The following is a 17565-nucleotide window of genomic DNA, read 5'->3' on the forward strand; positions in this document are numbered from 1 at the left end:
TGGAAAGAGCCGAGATGCCCTTCAACAGATGAATGGATAAAGAAGATGTGGTCCATATATACAATGGAATATTACTCAGCCATCAGAAAGGTTGAATACCCAAGTTTTACATCAACATGGATGGGACTGGAGGAGATTATGCTAAGTGAAATAATTCAAGCAGAGAAAGTCAATTATTATATGCTTTCACTTGTTTGTGGAACATAAGGAATAGCATGGAGGACATTAGGAGAAGGAAGGGAAAAATGAAGGGAGGGAAATCGGAAGGAGAGATGAACCATGAGAGACTATGGACTCTGAGAAACAAACTGAGGGTTTTAGAGGGGATGGGTGTGGAGCGATGGGTTAGCCTGGTGATGGGTATTAAGGAGGGCATGTACTGCATGGAGCACTGGGTGTTGTATGAAAACAATGAATCATGGATCACTGCATCGAAAACTGGTGATGTATTGTATGGTGACTAACATAACATAATAAAATAAAATTAAAAAAAAAAAAAAAAGGGCTGACATACGGGCAACTGGAATCCCAAAAAAAGAGAAGAGAGAAAAAATATGCAAGGAAATGGTGGGAACAAAACTTCCCAAATTTGATGAAATATATATATATATATATATATTACAGAACCTTAGCAAACCCCAATAAAAATAAATACAGGGACACCTGGCTGGCTCAGTCTGTAGAGTATGTGACTCTTGATCTCAGGTTCATGAGTTCAAGCCCGACTTTGGGCATGGAGACAACTTTAAAAAAAAAGAATAGGGGCACCTGATGGTTAAGTGTCTGCCTTGGGCTCAGGTCACAATCTCTGGGTCTTGGGACCAAGCCCTACATTGGGCTTCCTGCTCAACAAGGAGTCTGGTTCTCTCTCTCTCTCCCTCCTTCTGCCCCTCCAACACCACTCATTCTCTCTCTCAAATAAATAAATAAAATCTTTAAAAAAAAAAAAAAAGAATAAATACAAAGAAAACCATTTCTGGACATATGGTAGTCAAACTGGGAGACAGTTTCTGGAATGGCTCCAAATAACTCCAAACCCATGGTAGTCATGCCCTTGTGTAATCCCTTTCCTTGAGTGCAGGCTGAACCTTGTGACTTGTTTTTGGTGAGTACAATACAGAAAATGTATGGGATATAACTTCCATGATTAGATGACAAAATTGTGACTTTCCTCTTGGTAGTACACTCTCTCTCTTTTTCTCCCCGCTGACATACTTGCTTGCTTACTTTTATTAAACAGACTACCATGCTGTGAGATGCTCTGTGGAGAGGACCACATGGCAAGGAACTGAGAGAAACCTCTGGTCAATAGCTCTTGAAAAACTGAAACATCTGGCCAACAGCCCATAAGAAACTGAATGTTGGCAATAATCTTGCACATGAGCTATGTGCACATTCTTCACAATCAAGCCTGAGAAAACTGTGATTAACCCATAAGAGACCATACCAGAGCACTGAGAAAGCTGTGTCCAGATTCTGAATTCCTGACCCATAGAAACTATAAGAGAATAAATGTGTATTGTTTTAGCTGTTAAGTTTTAGAATAATTTATTACACATCAATAGATAACTAATATACTGTTGAACCAAAAGTAAAGAGAAAATTGTGAAAGCAGCCAGAAGAAATGTTACGTATAAAAGGAAAAATTATTCAATGGCTTTGGACATTTCATCAAAAGCTATGGGGGCCAGAAAAGAGTGAATGATTTTTTTCAAGTCCTTAAAGAATAAAACTATCAATTCAGCATGCTGTATCTAGCAAATATAACTTATGAGAACAAAAGAAAACTAAAAAAAGTTTTTGAATAAAGGTAAACTAGGAGATTTCATACTACCAGAAGTGTACTATAAGAAATGCTGAAGGGAATTCATCGAACTACAGGGATATAACACAAAAGAGAAACTCAGATCTTCAGGAATGAATTAGAGCCATCAGGAACAGTAAATACTGGATAAACATATATGACTGTTACTCCTATTTTATTTAAAATAAACATAATTGTTTAAAGCAAAAATTATAGAATTACTTTTGGAGATTATAATGAACGTAGATGTAATACATATGATAACTAAAGCATAAAGGATGGCAGATAGAGGGTTAAATGGACCTATACAATGAAGAGTTATACATTATGAGAATTGAAACGTTAAATCCAAATATAATGAAAAGTTAATGATGTATATTATAACCTCTGGAATAATCAACTAGAAATTAGCACTAAAAATCCAATAAATAAAAAAATTCTGAAGGAGGTAGAAAGTGAGGAAAGAGCAAAACAAAACAAAAAAACAGAGAAGACAAACAGGAAAAAAAAAAGAAAAATCAGACTTAAGTCAAACCATGTCTCTCATTACATTAAATATTAATGGACTAAACACATCAAAAAAGGGTGGCAGGGAATATCAGAATAGATAATCTGGGGAAAAAGCAGGACCCAACTCAGAAATGTATTTAAAATAATGCTTGTTAACTTTTATCCAGCATTTCTAGGTGTTTTTGGCAGAAAGGTTTTCAGGCTTATTATTTTTTCTGAGCCAGAACTCTTGATGTCCTCTTTCACTGCGAGTTTATTAGAAAGGGGAAGTAGAGGGCGCCTGGGTGGCTCAGTTGGTTAAGCGACTGCCTTCGGCTCAGGTCATGATCCTGGAGTCCCGGGATCGAGTCCCACATCGGGCTCCCTGCTCGGTGGGGAGTCTGCTTCTCCCTCTGCCCTTCCCCTCTCTCATGCTCTCTCTCTAATAAATAAATAAATAAATCTTTAAAAAAAAAAAAAAAAGAAAGAAAGGGGAAGTAGAATGACAACAGCTGATATGCACCAACTAAATTCTATCCCTGGTTGATGGACAGACTTCAACAATAAAATAAAAGGAATTTTAGAGGAAAATGATGTCCTGGGCATCTAGATTAGTTGGTGACTTCCAAAAAGAGACATCTTGTCATTCTGTGCATGTGATCTTTAGATTTAAATTATCTTTTTTCTTCCTGTTTCTCATTTGACAAATTTTTTGAGCACCTTTCTGCCAGGCACTATGTTATAAATTGGAAATAGAGAAAGAAACAAAACAGTTATAGTCCCTGTCCTTAAGAAGCAGCCCAAATGGGTAAATAAACATTTTTTAAAAATACTCAAATAACTAGGGGTGCCTGGGTGGCTCAGTGGGTTAAGCATCTGCCTTTGTCTCAGGTCATGATCTCAGGGTCCCGGGATTGAGACCCCATTGGGCTGACTGCTCAGCGGGAAGCCTGGATCTCCCTCTCCCTCTGCCGCTCCCCCTGCTCGTGCTCTCTCTCTCTCAAATACATAAATAATAAAATCTTTTTTAAAATTAAAAAAAAATAAATACTCAAATAATTACTTAATAATCCTTATGACAAGTGTTAAGTAAAAATTACCATGTCAGGCTACAGATTACTTCAGCAGAGATCCTAAGCCTCATCCATTGGGAACACTCAATTATCTTGGAGAACCAAAAAGAAAGCTTAATTGAGTGGTAACAAACCTCATTACCCATGCTTTCATCAGCTTTCTGCATTGTGCTGATTTTTTTATTAGAAATTTCTGTGTTTTAGAAATCAGTGACTAGACACCACCCTGTTCCTATCTGAATAGCCTTTTTTTTTTTTAAGGGCTCTTTTTAATTTTTTATTGTTATGTTAATCACCATACATTACATCATTAGTTTTAGATGTAGTGTTCCATGATTCATTGTTTGTGCATAACACCCAGTGCTCCATGCAGAACCTGCCCTCTTTAATACCCATCACCAGGCTAACCCATCCTCCCACCCCCTCCCCTCTAGAACCCTCAGTTTGTTTCTCAGAGTCCATCGTCTCTCATGGTTCGTCTCCCCCTCCGATTTCCCCTTTGCTACAGCATATGTTCCTCACCTGGAGTCCAGGAACTTTGGGCTGATTGATATGAATGTTGGCCATCCTCATATACTTTTAGTACGTCATAAACCTATGGTACTTTTTATGCATAGTCAGGGTCAAGTTCAAAAAAGAAAAACTACACAAATTATTTCAACAGAGAGAATGTAGGGATGCCTGGGTGGCTAAGTCAGTTAAGCGTCTGCCTTCTGCTCAGGTCATAATCCCAGGGTCCTGGAATTGAGTCCTGCATCAGGCTCCCTGCTCGGCGGGGAGCCTGCTTCTCCCTCTGCCTGCCACTCCCCCTGCTTGTGCACTCTCTCTCTCCGACAAATAAATAAATAAAATCTTAAAAAAAAAAAAAGGATATTTAAAAAAAAGAGAGAGAGAATTTAATCTGAACAATTGTTAGTCATGTATAGGGAACTGAAAAGGCAAACATGGAAGCTAAGGTATCACAAAGATAGTAACCTCAGGAAGCAAGTACAAGTCTTAGAGCTGAGGGAAGACAAAAAATGAAGACATTGGTATTAATAAAATGTAGAGTCTTGGAGGAGGAGCCCCGCAGAGCTGATACTTAATCCTTTGAGGAAGGACACTGGTCAGGTGGTGTTATATCTCTGGGTTTACAGTAAGGGTGGTACTGGTATTACGGAAAAACTGCAAACAGAAACCAAACAGTGCAATCACTTGTCATTGACAATGTAAAGAATCACTATTGTCAAAGCCTACAGGCGGCAGCTGGTAAAGCAAAAACTGGTTTGCAGCGTCCAGCAACACAAAGCAGAGAACAGAATGGTTGGTTTGGGGAATAAACTAGGTCATAAAGGTCACACTGTGACAGAGCCAATCAAAACTATATAGATAAAGATAGTAAGAATTTGAGAAGCTGAGCATAGATTGACCAGCTTATTGAAGAGGAAAAATGCGCAGGATAAAGTTAGCCAGCTTTATCCAGGGAGTGGCCTTTCTTTCCCACCAGTTACCACTTGGGAACCAGGGGCAGGAGATGCTAAGAAGGAGTTAAAAATACCTATAGGCCATCCCTTACTCATTCATATTAGAGTCTTTTTTTAAAATTAGGACCATCTCAAATAGGTCAAAAAGCTTACCCCCCCTACCCCGCCATTTCCCCAACAACATTGTCTCAACTTTTTCCTTATAGACATTACCCTATTTATCTGGTACTTAGACTTCCAGGAACCTCAGCTCTGAAACACCTGTGAGCCTAATAAAAAACCTAAAATAAATGCAACAAAAGCCTGAAGCTAGTTTGAAATAGATGTCATTAAAGCCATGCACTTTATCTCTATTCAAACAGAGAATATTTGAATTAATATTACACTTAATACTTATCTGGTTTCCCTTGGCAACTGTGCAGGAGTGGCTGAAAGAAAGGAAGAGGAAAAAAGTTACATCATTCTGGCAGCTTCAGAAGGTAGATGCAACAAGAAGGAAGACAACATTATCACCACCAAAATCAGAATAACAGCATGCAATGTGGAAGCACTCAGCCCTATAAACCACACAATTTCAGAAGCATCAGTGAAGGAGAAGATAGCCCAACTGTGAATGAAGACAGTGCAGCACCCTGGCAATATTCAGGAAAAAGAGTGGTTAAGTTCTACCTGCATCATCCCTCTAAGGCATGTCATTTTTTAACATGGACTAGAATAACCATGTGTCTGTTTGCTTACCACTGCATGCTCAGTGCCTAGAACAAGACAAGCATTCAGTTAGTGAATCATGGATAATCATATTGATGCCAAATCACACACACACAAAAAAAGTGTTAAAAATTAGTACAATTTTTTTCTAGTGGCAAATGCAGAGATGTATCAATTGCAGTTTGGAAAATCACTATTATGATAAGCACTACCTGAGGGCTGTAGAAAGTAGAAGCAGAGGGAGTTATTTACTTCAAAAGCAAAAATGCACTGATGCATATTACTACCCTGATTCTCAATAAGCACGAAGTGAGAATTTCTTTCAACATTATTTATTTAAGGAAGAGTTGTATTTCTCCCTCTCAACTAATCTATTTGGCAGCTTTTGTTGCTGCTATTCAAACACTCTTCTGTTGGGATGCATGCAGTGGAAAAAATAGGTACATAATGGACACTTACATGAGTATGTCACAAGTAAAGAAAACAGAAGAGATGCTTTAAGAAAAACTTTGAAAGCCATCTCTTATTTGGTGTAACCAGAGGATGTTAACAACTTAAAGAGTCTAAAAAGTAGCAACTGGAAATGTCATGGTTCTTTTAACCTTAAAAGGCTGTAGAGGCTTTAGAGTTTTACTTTTTAAGTCTAACATTAAGATTTTTAAGAGAAACTCTTACTAATTAACACACACCAAGAACATTATAAAGCTAGATAAAATGCAAAAACAAAGAATCAGTCATTTGAAGATACTGAAGAGCAGCTACGTAGCCAGGCCAGGAAAGTCAAGATCCTAGAGGAGAGGTAAACACACTGGAATAAAATGGACATTCTCCACCAGTTTTTCTCTCAGGGAATTTTCCATTTCCTAGCTAGGAGATAGGGGCACAGCATAAAACAGTGGTCAACAGCTTTAACAATCTCATGAGGAGAGGAAGACAAAAATTAGGATTCAAGACAAGTACAGCAGCCAGGATCTCAGAGAGAAGAAAATCACAGAGAAATGAATATGACATTCTACAAGGATTTTGCCTCCAAGAATTTCTCTGAATCCTAAGTCTTTAGGGAATGGGGTAAGGAGGAAGAACAGTAACAGTAAAAACAGAACAAACAAACAAACCCAAAACAAAACAAACACACACACACCTCAAATTGTTAAGGTGTTTAAAGGATATACAGAGATTAAGGCAGTCATATGTAGCTAAACAGACAAAAATACGAGTTCAGAGCCTGAAATGGACAAGGAATTCTGGACAATATGTCAGTTTTCAAGTAGAGATTTCTGAATGACTATACCCTAGTTTAAGGCTACAGAGTAATATATCATCTCTCACAAAGCTTTAAGCCTTGCCTCCAACCATCTCAAAGCCTGATGGAATCAATGATCACTCTGTCTCTACTTAAATGAGGGCAAGAAGAAAATTTAATCCTCTTTGGAGGAAGATAACATCATCCAGTGCCTCTGAAAGTTTCATATACAATGTCCAGCATAAAATAAAAAATGTACTGGGCCAAATGTTTAAAAAGCAAAATAAAAATAGATGGTAGAAATAGATACTCAGATGAATCCTTTTTTTTTTTTTTTTAAGATTTTTATTTATTTATTTGACAGAGAGAGAGACAGCGAGAGAGGGAACACAAGCAGGGGGAGTGGAAGGAGGAGGAGCAGGCTTCCCGCTGAGCAGGGAGCCTGATGCAGGGCTCGATCCCAAGACCCTGGGATCATGACCCGAGCTGAAGGCAGACGCTTAATGACTGAGCTACCCAGGCACCCCTGGATGAATCCTTTTTTGAAGTTGTCAATCTTATAAGTTAAAATAACAATATATTCAAAATATCAAGGGAATGATGCAGAAAATAGGTGAAAATATGGAGAATTTTGTTAGAGACCTGAAGACATGTCAAAATAAATAAAGTAGAAATCCTAGAAATTGAAAATAAAGTTTCAGAAATAAAGTACTCAATATGTAGGATTAAAAACAAATTAGACACAACAGAAGAGATGATTAGTGAACTGGAAAATAGGTCAGAAGAAATTACACAGATTAAAAAGAATGGAAAATAAAGAGAATTATAAAATGGACTTGTAAGGCATGGTAAAACGCTAAAAATATGCAATCCCAAAAGAGAGGAGAAAGAGAATGGGCAAAATTGTATTTGAAAACATATTGTCTGAGAATTTTCCAAAATTGGTGAAAGACAATAAGCCATCAATTCAAAAAGCTTGAAAAACCTCAAGTAGAACAAATATAAGGAAAATAATATCTAGACACATCAGAGTAAAATTGTTAAAAATTAAAGAAAAAGGAATAAATCTTAAATCAGAGGAAAAGGGAGAGATGCATAATTTTAGAGGAGTAGAAATAAAAACTGATAGCTGACTCCTCAAAAGAAAATATGGAAGTCAGAAGACAATGGAATAAAATTTTCAAATTTGAGTAACATTCAACCAGAAAGTTATATCCAGTTAAAATATCTTTCAAAAGTGAAGGTGAAATAAAGACAATTTCAGACATACAAAAACTTGGGGGAATTTAATGCCAGTAGACCTACACCAAAAGCAACACTGAAACAGTTCCTCAGGCAAAGAAACTGATTCCTGATTTAAGCTCAGTAACACAAGGTATAGAGAAAGAAGAAAGGGTAGATATATGGTTACAACTAAATGAATGTTGATTAGTTAAACAATGAAAATACCTTGTTGAGGTTAAAATATATGTAGAATTAAAATATATGGTATTGATAACAAAAATAGATGTTAGGGGGAAATAGAGTTAACCACACTATTTTTCAAGAATAAATATAAAATAAAAGCATTGGGAAGCAGCCAGAAATGGGTAGGCTTGAGCTATCTGTTCTGCACATTTTCTCATCTCTGGGCTAGGGGAACCCAGGAGAAGGTGCCCAAGGGGTACTTCACAGAAATGAGGGAAGGAAAATAAGTCAAACCTGAGCCAGATCTTGCTCTCAGGGAATATGCAATGGAGTGTGGTGTGTGGCTCTTCCTTTGGGCACCCTGAAGAAATCACTCATGTTCCATGGAAAGCAGCTTTTGGACACCTGTGAACAGAAGGCATGAAGCACAGCCAGTTCACATCACCAGAGAAGCAGTGGCAACAGAAGACAGCAATAGAAGACAGCAGTCTCATCCAGCATGGGTCCTCCCCTCCTCACCCAGGGGAGGAGGGCAGTTGACATAACACAGTTGGGGGATTATTAGGAAAAAAAGAAAAATGTTTTCATCTTGAGAATAGTAACTATTTTCGTTATCTATTGCTATATAACAAACCACCCCAAGACAGTAGTTTAAAATAATAATAATTAATTATTTCTTATGACTCTATAGGTCAACTGGGCTGTTCTACTCCATCTCACGTCCAATGAGGGCACACATTGTTGCATTCAGCAGGGGCTTGGCCTGGTGCCTCAGTTCTCCTCCATGTGTTATTTCATCCTGCAGGGTGTGTTCATGTGACCTTATTTTCCAGCAGGATAGCCTGAACTTCATCATAGCATCACAACTGTGAGGGCGCCCAAAATGTAAAGCATCTGGGAAGCCTCTGCATGCATCATGCTTACAAGTTTCCCGTTGGCCAAAGCAAGTCACATGGCCAAGCCCAGGGTCAGTGTGGGAGGGGGTCGTACAAAGACTCAAATACCAGGAAATGTGGTTAACTAGAGGCTACCAATGTCACAGTCTACCACAATAACTAACATTTTTTTGAGCTCTTCCCAAGTGCTAGGCACTGTATTAAGCACTTTACATATAGTAACTCTGTTTAAACCTCACAACAACCCCCATGAGGCAATGTTCCCTTTATAAAGAAAAGAAGCTGAAGCCCAGAGAGTGTAAGCAATTTGCCTTAGTCATACAGCTGGTAAGTGGTGAAACCATTAAATCTGATCTCAGTGCCTCCAAACTTAATCATTTCACTTTACCGTCCCATCAAGTTGAGACTCCTTAATAAACTCATTATGTTTATTATGTATTCTTATTTTTTTCCTCCCTGCCCTTTCCTTTATTTTGATGAATTGCCTGTTTTCACTGTTTTCTTTTCTCCTCCTGGCAATATTGAGTTTAACAAAGAACTCTCTAATAGTTTCTTTTAAACTTTTATGAGCATTTGTATTTACATTTCTCTGTTAATACCAAATTCAACAATAATTATGTCTCTCACCTGTTCTCTGAAGAGACCCTTAGTTCATTTTTATAAGTTAAAAAAATAATATAATTCATATTAACAAGAGATAAACCTAAGTAAAAGATAATCAGGGATATGGCTTTTCTATTTAAAGAGTCCTTTTGGGGGTCCTGGGTGGCTCGGTTCCTTAAGCATCCAACTCTTGATTTTTGGCTCAGGTCATGATCTCAGGGTTGTGAGACTGAGCCCTGCATCGGCTCTGTGTTGAGCATGGAGCCTGCTTAAGATTGTCTCTCTTCCTCTCCCTCTGTCCTTCCCCTTCCCCCCACCCCACTCGAGCTTGCACATGTGCTCTTGCTCTCTCTCTCTCTCAAAAAAATAATAATAATAAAAATAAAATAGAGTCCTTTCTTAACATTTTCATTGTAGTTCTTAGCCATATAACCAGCATCATTTTGACTTATACACATACTTTACTGAATTAAACACTAGACTTCATTTCTTATGTTTCATGTCTTTTTGATCTTGAGATTTTATTCTGCTACAAATTTCATTTGGCTAGAATACTTCCTTGAGTACTTTTATTTCCACAAAGTTACCTTGGTAGAGAAAACTGTCCTTTGCTACCTATTCTTCCCTTCTTTCTGGAGTAATAAGACCTCAAAACTTTAGCTGGACATATGGTTTCCCAGAGGAAATCAGTTTTCCAGGTTCTTTTTTTATAGCTGGGTATGGTCATGTGACATTCTGATGAATGGGATATGAACAGAAGTAACGTGTTCAATTTTCAGAACTTGCCTTAAAGGAAAGGGGTATCCCTCTACTTCCTCGTATTCCTTCCTGCTGATCTAAATGTGTATGTGATGAAATGAGCTGGAAGGGTCATCTTGGACCACAAGTTGCAAGTTTGGTGGTGGCACAAGCTGAAGTGCCCAGTGGTCAGTGATGGCAGATGTGGTCCTGGATGCAGCTGTCTGGGATGCCTTGCACCAATCTCTTTAGCCTGGTTCTTTAGCACATATAGAGATGTTGTGAACCACCTGACATATTTTCAATATATTCCTTTTCTTAGAACTTCCAGTTTCTGAAACTTGCAACTGAGGATATGACAGAGATATTGAAAAGACACGGCTGTAGGCAATAGACCTTCAGGGAAAAGAAGAGGTAATACACGGGTTAGTTATAAGGTATGATTGAAGCTGAAGGGGTAGAAAATTCAGTTAGTATTAAGTGATGTGACCTGATAGTCCATGGAACATAGTCTCCAAAGAGCTAATTAAATTACCATCTGTGGTGATTATCTGAAATAAAGTGCTTTTTTTTTTTTAAAGATTTTATTTATCTGACAGAGAGAGACACAGCGAGAGAGGGAACACAAGCAGGGGAAGCGGGAGAGGGAGAAGCAGGCCTCCCGCGGAGCAGGGAGCCCGATGCGGGGCTCGATCCCAGGACCCTGGGATCATGACCTGAGCCGAAGGCAGATGCTTAACGACTGAGCCACCCAGGCGCCCCATGAAATAAAGTGCTTTTTGAAGGCATTGGCAACTAAATGGCTATTGCCATAGAACACACGAAAATTATGAGGAATTCAAGGACTGTGACATGGGGTAGCTTTTCTAATGTCTCCAGAAAGCTTAAAGTAAGAGAACGTTCAGAATCCTAATGTTTTTACTTATGTCACAGTCTGAAACCTGTGGACTTTCTAGATTTTACTAACATAACCTGCTTTTCTAATACCACAGCATTGAGATAGCTGGAAAATAAATTCAAAGTCTGACCTCCAAACTTACTGAATTATAGGGCCATTAAACCTACAGTCTTAGAATGGGAGAAGATATTTGCAAATGACATATCAGATAACGGGCTAGTATCCAAAATCTATAAAGAACTCATCAAACTCAACACCAAAAGAACAAAGAATCCAATCAAGAAATGGGCAGAAGACATGAACAGACATTTTTCCAAAGAAGACATCTAAATGGCCAACAGACACATGAAAAAGTGCTCAATATCGCTCGGCATCAGGGAAATCCAAATCAAAACCTCAATGAGATACCACCTCATACCAGTCAGAATGGCTAAAATTAACAAGTCAGGAAATGACAGATGTTGGCGGGGATGCGGAGAAAGGGGAACCCTCCTACACTGTTGGTGGGAATGCAAGCTGGTGCAGCCACTCTGGAAAACAGTATGGAGGTTCCTCAAAAAGTTGAAAATAGAGCTACCATATGATCCAGCAATTGCACTACTGGGTATTTACCCCAAAGATACAAAAGTAGGGATCCGAAAGGGTACGTGCACCCCGATGTTTATAGCAGCAATGTCCACAATAGCCAAACTGTGGAAAGAGCCAAGATGTCCATCAACAGATGAACGGATAAAGAAGATGTGGTATATATATATACAATGGAATATTATGCAGCCATCAAAAGGAATGAGATCTTGCCATTTGCAACCACGTGGATGGAACTGGAGGGTATTATGCTGAGCGAAATAAGTCAATCAGAGAAAGACATGTATCATATGACCTCACTGATATGAGGAATTCTTAATCTCAGGAAACAAACTGAGGGTTGCTGGAGTGGGGGGTGGGGTGGGAGGGATGGGGTGACTGGGTGATGGACACTGGGGAGGGTATGTGCTCTGGTAAGCGCTGTGATTTGTGCAAGACTGTTGAATCTCAGATCTGTACCTCTGAAACAAATAATGCAATATATGTTAAGAAAGAAAAAAAAAAAAGAAGAAGAATGTAGCAGGAGGGGAAGAATGAAGGGGGGGAAATCGGAGGGGTAGACGAACCATGAGAGACGATGGACTCTGAAAAACAAACTGAGGGTTCTAGAGGGGAGGGGGGTGGGAGGATGGGTTAGCCTGGTGATGGGTATTGAGGAGGGCACGTTCTGCATGGAGTACTGGATGTTATGCACAAACAATGAATCATGGAACACTATATCTAAAACTAATGATGTAATGTATGGTGATTAACATAACAATAAAAAAATTAAAAAAAAAACCCTACAGTCTTGCTATTATCTGTCTGGTGTGCAAGAAAGGACACTGATCAAGAAAGACTGGGATCCAGTAATTAGAAATGGAGTATATAAAATGATTTGGAACACCTTCAATTCCCACTTCCATTGAATCTCTTACCAGCTGAAATGTGTTTTGTATTTTCCTTCTAACAGCAAGCAATCTCTAATTCTTAATGAATTGGTATACCACAAATTTAACTCAATTCTGACACTGTCTACCTGGAGATACCATCAGATCCCACAGATTAAGGGCTGAGTCCCACAAGAATGGCCCCCATTTCAGATGCCAACTGGAAGTCCAGGTTCTGACCAACCAGCAGTAGATTGGAAGTTCCCACAACCATCACTTTGGGTTTGATTAATTTACTAGAGTGGCTCAAAGAACTCAGAGAAACATTGTACTTACTAAATTACCAGTTATTGTAAAAGGATATAACTCAGGAACAGCCAGATGGAAGAGATGCATAGAGCAAGGTTTGTGGGAAGGGTGTAGAGCTTCCTTGCTGTTGGGCTCTCCACTTTCCCCCATTTCCACGTGTTTGTTAACCCAGAAGTTCATCAACTCTTACTGTTAAGAGTTTTTACAGAGCTTTATCTGTAGCTGCCCTTCCCCTCCCCTTAATGGAGGTCAGTGGGTGGGTCTGAAAGTTCCAATACTCTAGTCACTCGGTCTTTCTGGTGACCAGCTCCATCTGGGGGCCCCACCTTAAGTTGTCTCATTAGCATAAACTCAAGTTTGCTCAAAAGGACTTCTGATGCATGACAAAAGACAATCCTATCACTCAGGAAATTCCAAGGCTCTTTAGGAATTCTGTGCTGGAAACTCAGGACAAAGATCATATATATTGATTATACCACACTAGAAATGCAGCTACCTCTTACCTATCAGATGAAGCTGTTACTTTAAACTGTGAAGATTTGTCCGAAGGGAGAGCAATGTACTTCAGGCCTCTCTCATATACACATCTCTCCAGTTCCTTAACCAGAGCTGATATTCAGCTGGTACCACCAGTGAAGCTGTACTGGTTGTTTGTAACTGGAATCTATTTTAATTAGTTTAGGATCTGCTCTGATTGATCGGTGTCTATGCCTAAATAATAACTAGAGTCAGACCATAGTCTGTAAGTCTATGGTCAGTAAAACTGAAACCACTGCTTTTCAGGCAGGAAAATATTTAGTAAAAAAGGATTAGAAGTTTATAAAACTTTTGGAAGTGCTGAAGAGGGCGAGGGACAGGGAACGTCATCAGTTAGTTTTGGAAATCAGAAAGTTTCGGGAATCACAGGAAACTGCCATCAATGATCTCAACAGCCTGTTCCACCAAAACAGATGGTGCTCAGTAGAAAGCCTAGAAACCACTGGAAAATCTCACACCTGATGTCGCTGAAGATCATATGCCTGCCTGCCAAGATTGAGCAATAATGATTTCTGCTGTCTTCCACCTTCCAAAATCTAGCAGGAATAACTCTTATTGGAAGAATCAAAACCAAAGCCCACATGACAAGGGAGTCTAGGAAATGTAGTTTCCAGACTTCTGGCCACTGTAATACAGGGGAATGTTTGGAAGGGCAGGGATGATGCTGAGTTTGCATCAGGCAGTATCTGGCATCTCTATCTGAGAGCTAACTGCAACTTTAAAACAACAAGAGAAGGATAACAGTTCCTAATAATTATAAGATTTTGCTATCTTATGCTATGCAGAAATCTGGAGAGTAAGTGTGAAAATGAATTCTGAAGGTGTTAGAACAAAAAAGGAAGAGTATAATTTTAGATGCTCACTGAATTTACTGATATTGGTATTGAAATAGACAGGATAGGCCAGGTTATGCTGAGGTAACAAACAACCTGAAAATCTCAGTAATTTAAAAAAATAAACATTACTTCTTATTCACACTACATATTTACTATAGAGCACTAAGGGAAATTAACTCATTATAGACATTCAAGGACCAATACTGATGGAGGTCATCCTGACACATGATTCTATGATGCAAAAGCAGGAAAAAGATATTATGATGAATCACATGTAGTTCTCAAAGCTTCTACTACTGAAGGGATACATATTACTTCAGCTCATAGTTCATTCCAAAGCAAGTTGCATAGTGTGGGGTGAATACAAATATTATATTGGATTTATCCTGTGCAAACTGCCCTCCAAACTCCTAAATTATGTCCCTTAACATATGTCCCTTGTCTATAATTATGTCCCTTGGCAGCACTAACATTTTTTTAAAAGTAAGTTAGTTACTGTCTTTGGTGCTAATTGGAAACACTACAGTTGAACTGAACTACCTTATACCAAAAGAGATAGGAGGATCCTGGATTGGCAAAGAACATGTAGATACACTTCTCCATATGAAGTAGCATTGGGAAGGAAAAAGTTCCTGAGAGTCAGAGATATGACAGGGTTTGCAGAAGAGACTCTAAGTCCACTTTTCTAATCAGATGCATGGATTAAGGACTCAGGCCTGCTGCACCCATCCAGGTACAGATGGATTCAAGAATTGTGGTCACCCATTTCCTTTCAATGCAATGATTTCATTCAACAGTGAATGACAACATATTCATTTCGTAGTCATACTGTACAGTCATTCATACAGTAACAAATTACCACAAACTGGGTGGCTTAAAACAACAGAAATCTATTCTCTCACAGCACTGAAAGATAGAAATCCAAAATCAAGATGCCAACATTTCTAGGTGGGAAACTCCCTTGCTTCTTCCAACTTCTGTTGGCTCCTAGCAGTCCTTGGCTTGTAGACCCATTATTCCAATCTCCGTCTCCATCTTCACATTGTCTCCTTTGTGTCTCTGTGCGTCCAAATCTCCCTCACCTTTCTCATATAAAAATATCAGTCATTAGATTTAGAGCCTACCCTAAATCCAAGATGATTTCTTCTTAAGATCCTTAACTAATTACCTTATGTCTAAATTCTGAGGGTTTTGGATGGACACAAATTTTGGGGAGGGACACTATTCAACCGGCTATGGGCAAATTCTTCACAATTATATTAGCTACTCTTGGGAATTACACCTAAGGGAGTAGAAGAGAGGTCATATATGTTCCTCCTCTATGGACCAGGTTGGGAATGTGGGGAGAGAAAATACTTTGTGTTTCCATTATCTACTGCTTCATAACAAACTACCCACAAAACTTAGAGGCTTAAAATCATAACAAATTATTATTTCTCACAAGGTATGGATTGACTAGGTGGTTATTTTACTTCACAGGTATCTCCTGGGGTGCTGGGGTGCTAAAAGGTCCAAAATAGCACTGCTCACATGATGCTGGGTATTAGCTGAGCTGGGGCTGTTTCCCAGGGCCTTAATTATCCTCTATAAGGCCTCTCCAAAAGGTTAGTTTGAGCTACTTATAGCAGGGCAGATGGCTTCTCCAAGAGAGCTCTCAGAACTTCTTAAGCTTCAGGACTGGAACTGATGTAACTGTTCCATGCAGGGCATACAGCCAGCTCAGAGTCAAGACAAGAAGGTATACAGGTCATAAATACTAGCATGGTTCATTAGGGCCCACCAAAATTTCAGTCTACTGCACTTTCCTTCCTTCCCACAACTGTGATAAATGTGAAATCATTCCAAGTGGCAAGTAATTTGCCAAAATAAATTGGAGGGATGGGTTAATGGGGTCAAAGCTACCAAAGAACTTTGAGGCTTTTGTGTTGGATAGAGCATCTAGGATGAGAGCAAGTGTTAAGAAGAGAAGACAGGAGCCAAAATCTTCAAGAATGAGGGTAATAACCTCAAGATGTGAAGAGACTAGCAATGAGGATAGTCAGATAGTATCAATTCCAAAGAGAGTAGGATTGTTACATAAGGATGGAAAAGAAAAGGTCTAAAGGACTGCCTGGGTGGCTCAGTTGGTTAAGCGTCTGCCTTCGGCTCAGGTCATGATCCCAGAGTCCTGAGATCGAGCCCTGTGTCAGGCTCCTTGCTCAGCGGGGAGCCTGCCTCTTCCTCTCCCTCTGCCCGCCGCTCCTCCTGCTTGTGCTCTTTCTTGCTATCTCGCTTTCTCTCTGTTAAATAAATAATAAATATAATCTTTAAAAAAAAAAAAGAAAAGTCTAGAACATGGCACTAGAAGAATGTTGATTGCTTCAGGACCTTTCCCTATGGAATTGTGAGAATAGGCAGCCTCCATTCAAGTAATCTTTCCAAACTTATTATAAACAACATTACATGTCTTTGTTGCAAAAGGAAATAAAATACTTTTACCAGATTTCAGAGAAAGCATTGATCAGAACCCCTCCAAGGACCTGAGAATGCTTCTTTAAGTAATTGTCACATCAGCATGGTAGTGTGGCAACTCAAAGGGGTTAAAGAGTCTGATTTAGGGAGCAAAACTTGGAAAAGACAGCCTAAATCCACCAATAATTGTACATGGCTTCACTGAATAGTACTTAAGAAAATAATTAAATAACAGTAGGCAAATAATATATAAACCAAAAAAAGAAAAATCCATAAGGTAGTTGATTAACATACAAAAAGAAACATTTTAACAAATGGTTCCTTTCTCCTATATACTCACAGTTTAATATAAAAAACTTTTTTATGTTGTCAAAAATGAAAGGTGATGTGAAGATCAAAATATGAACTTTTCCTATTAAACTTATCATTTAAACTTACTAAAACTTTACCAATTAAATGTATTCACCAAGAACTACATGCCTCTTGGCAGCCAAAAGAAGAAACAGAGAAAGAAGAAGAAGAAGGAGGAGGAGGAGAACAAGACAAGAAGGAGGAGAAAGAGGAGGAGGAAGGGTAGGGGGAGGAGAGGGAGGGAGAAGAGGAGGAAGGAGGGAACACATCCTCTGGTAGGCTAGCTGAACCTCAAAGATAGTGCT

General features: G+C 38.9%; 1 long non-coding RNA gene across 1 annotated transcript in view; it reads right to left on the minus strand.

The window, feature by feature from the left end:
• Window positions 1-5171: 5171 nt before the first annotated feature.
• The window catches only part of LOC116624844, a 34075-nt gene continuing 21681 nt past the window's right edge, over window positions 5172-17565 (minus strand). The window contains exons 3-4 of the long non-coding RNA XR_004297961.1: window positions 8482-8592; window positions 5172-5257 (exon numbers count right to left, since the gene is read on the minus strand). This is a non-coding gene — a long non-coding RNA (uncharacterized LOC116624844). The remainder of the gene's footprint in view (window positions 5258-8481; window positions 8593-17565) is intronic.

The sequence above is a fragment of the Phoca vitulina genome, unplaced genomic scaffold, assembly GCF_004348235.1.
Source record: "Phoca vitulina isolate PV1807 unplaced genomic scaffold, GSC_HSeal_1.0 scaffold71, whole genome shotgun sequence".
Lineage (NCBI taxonomy): Eukaryota > Metazoa > Chordata > Mammalia > Carnivora > Phocidae > Phoca > Phoca vitulina.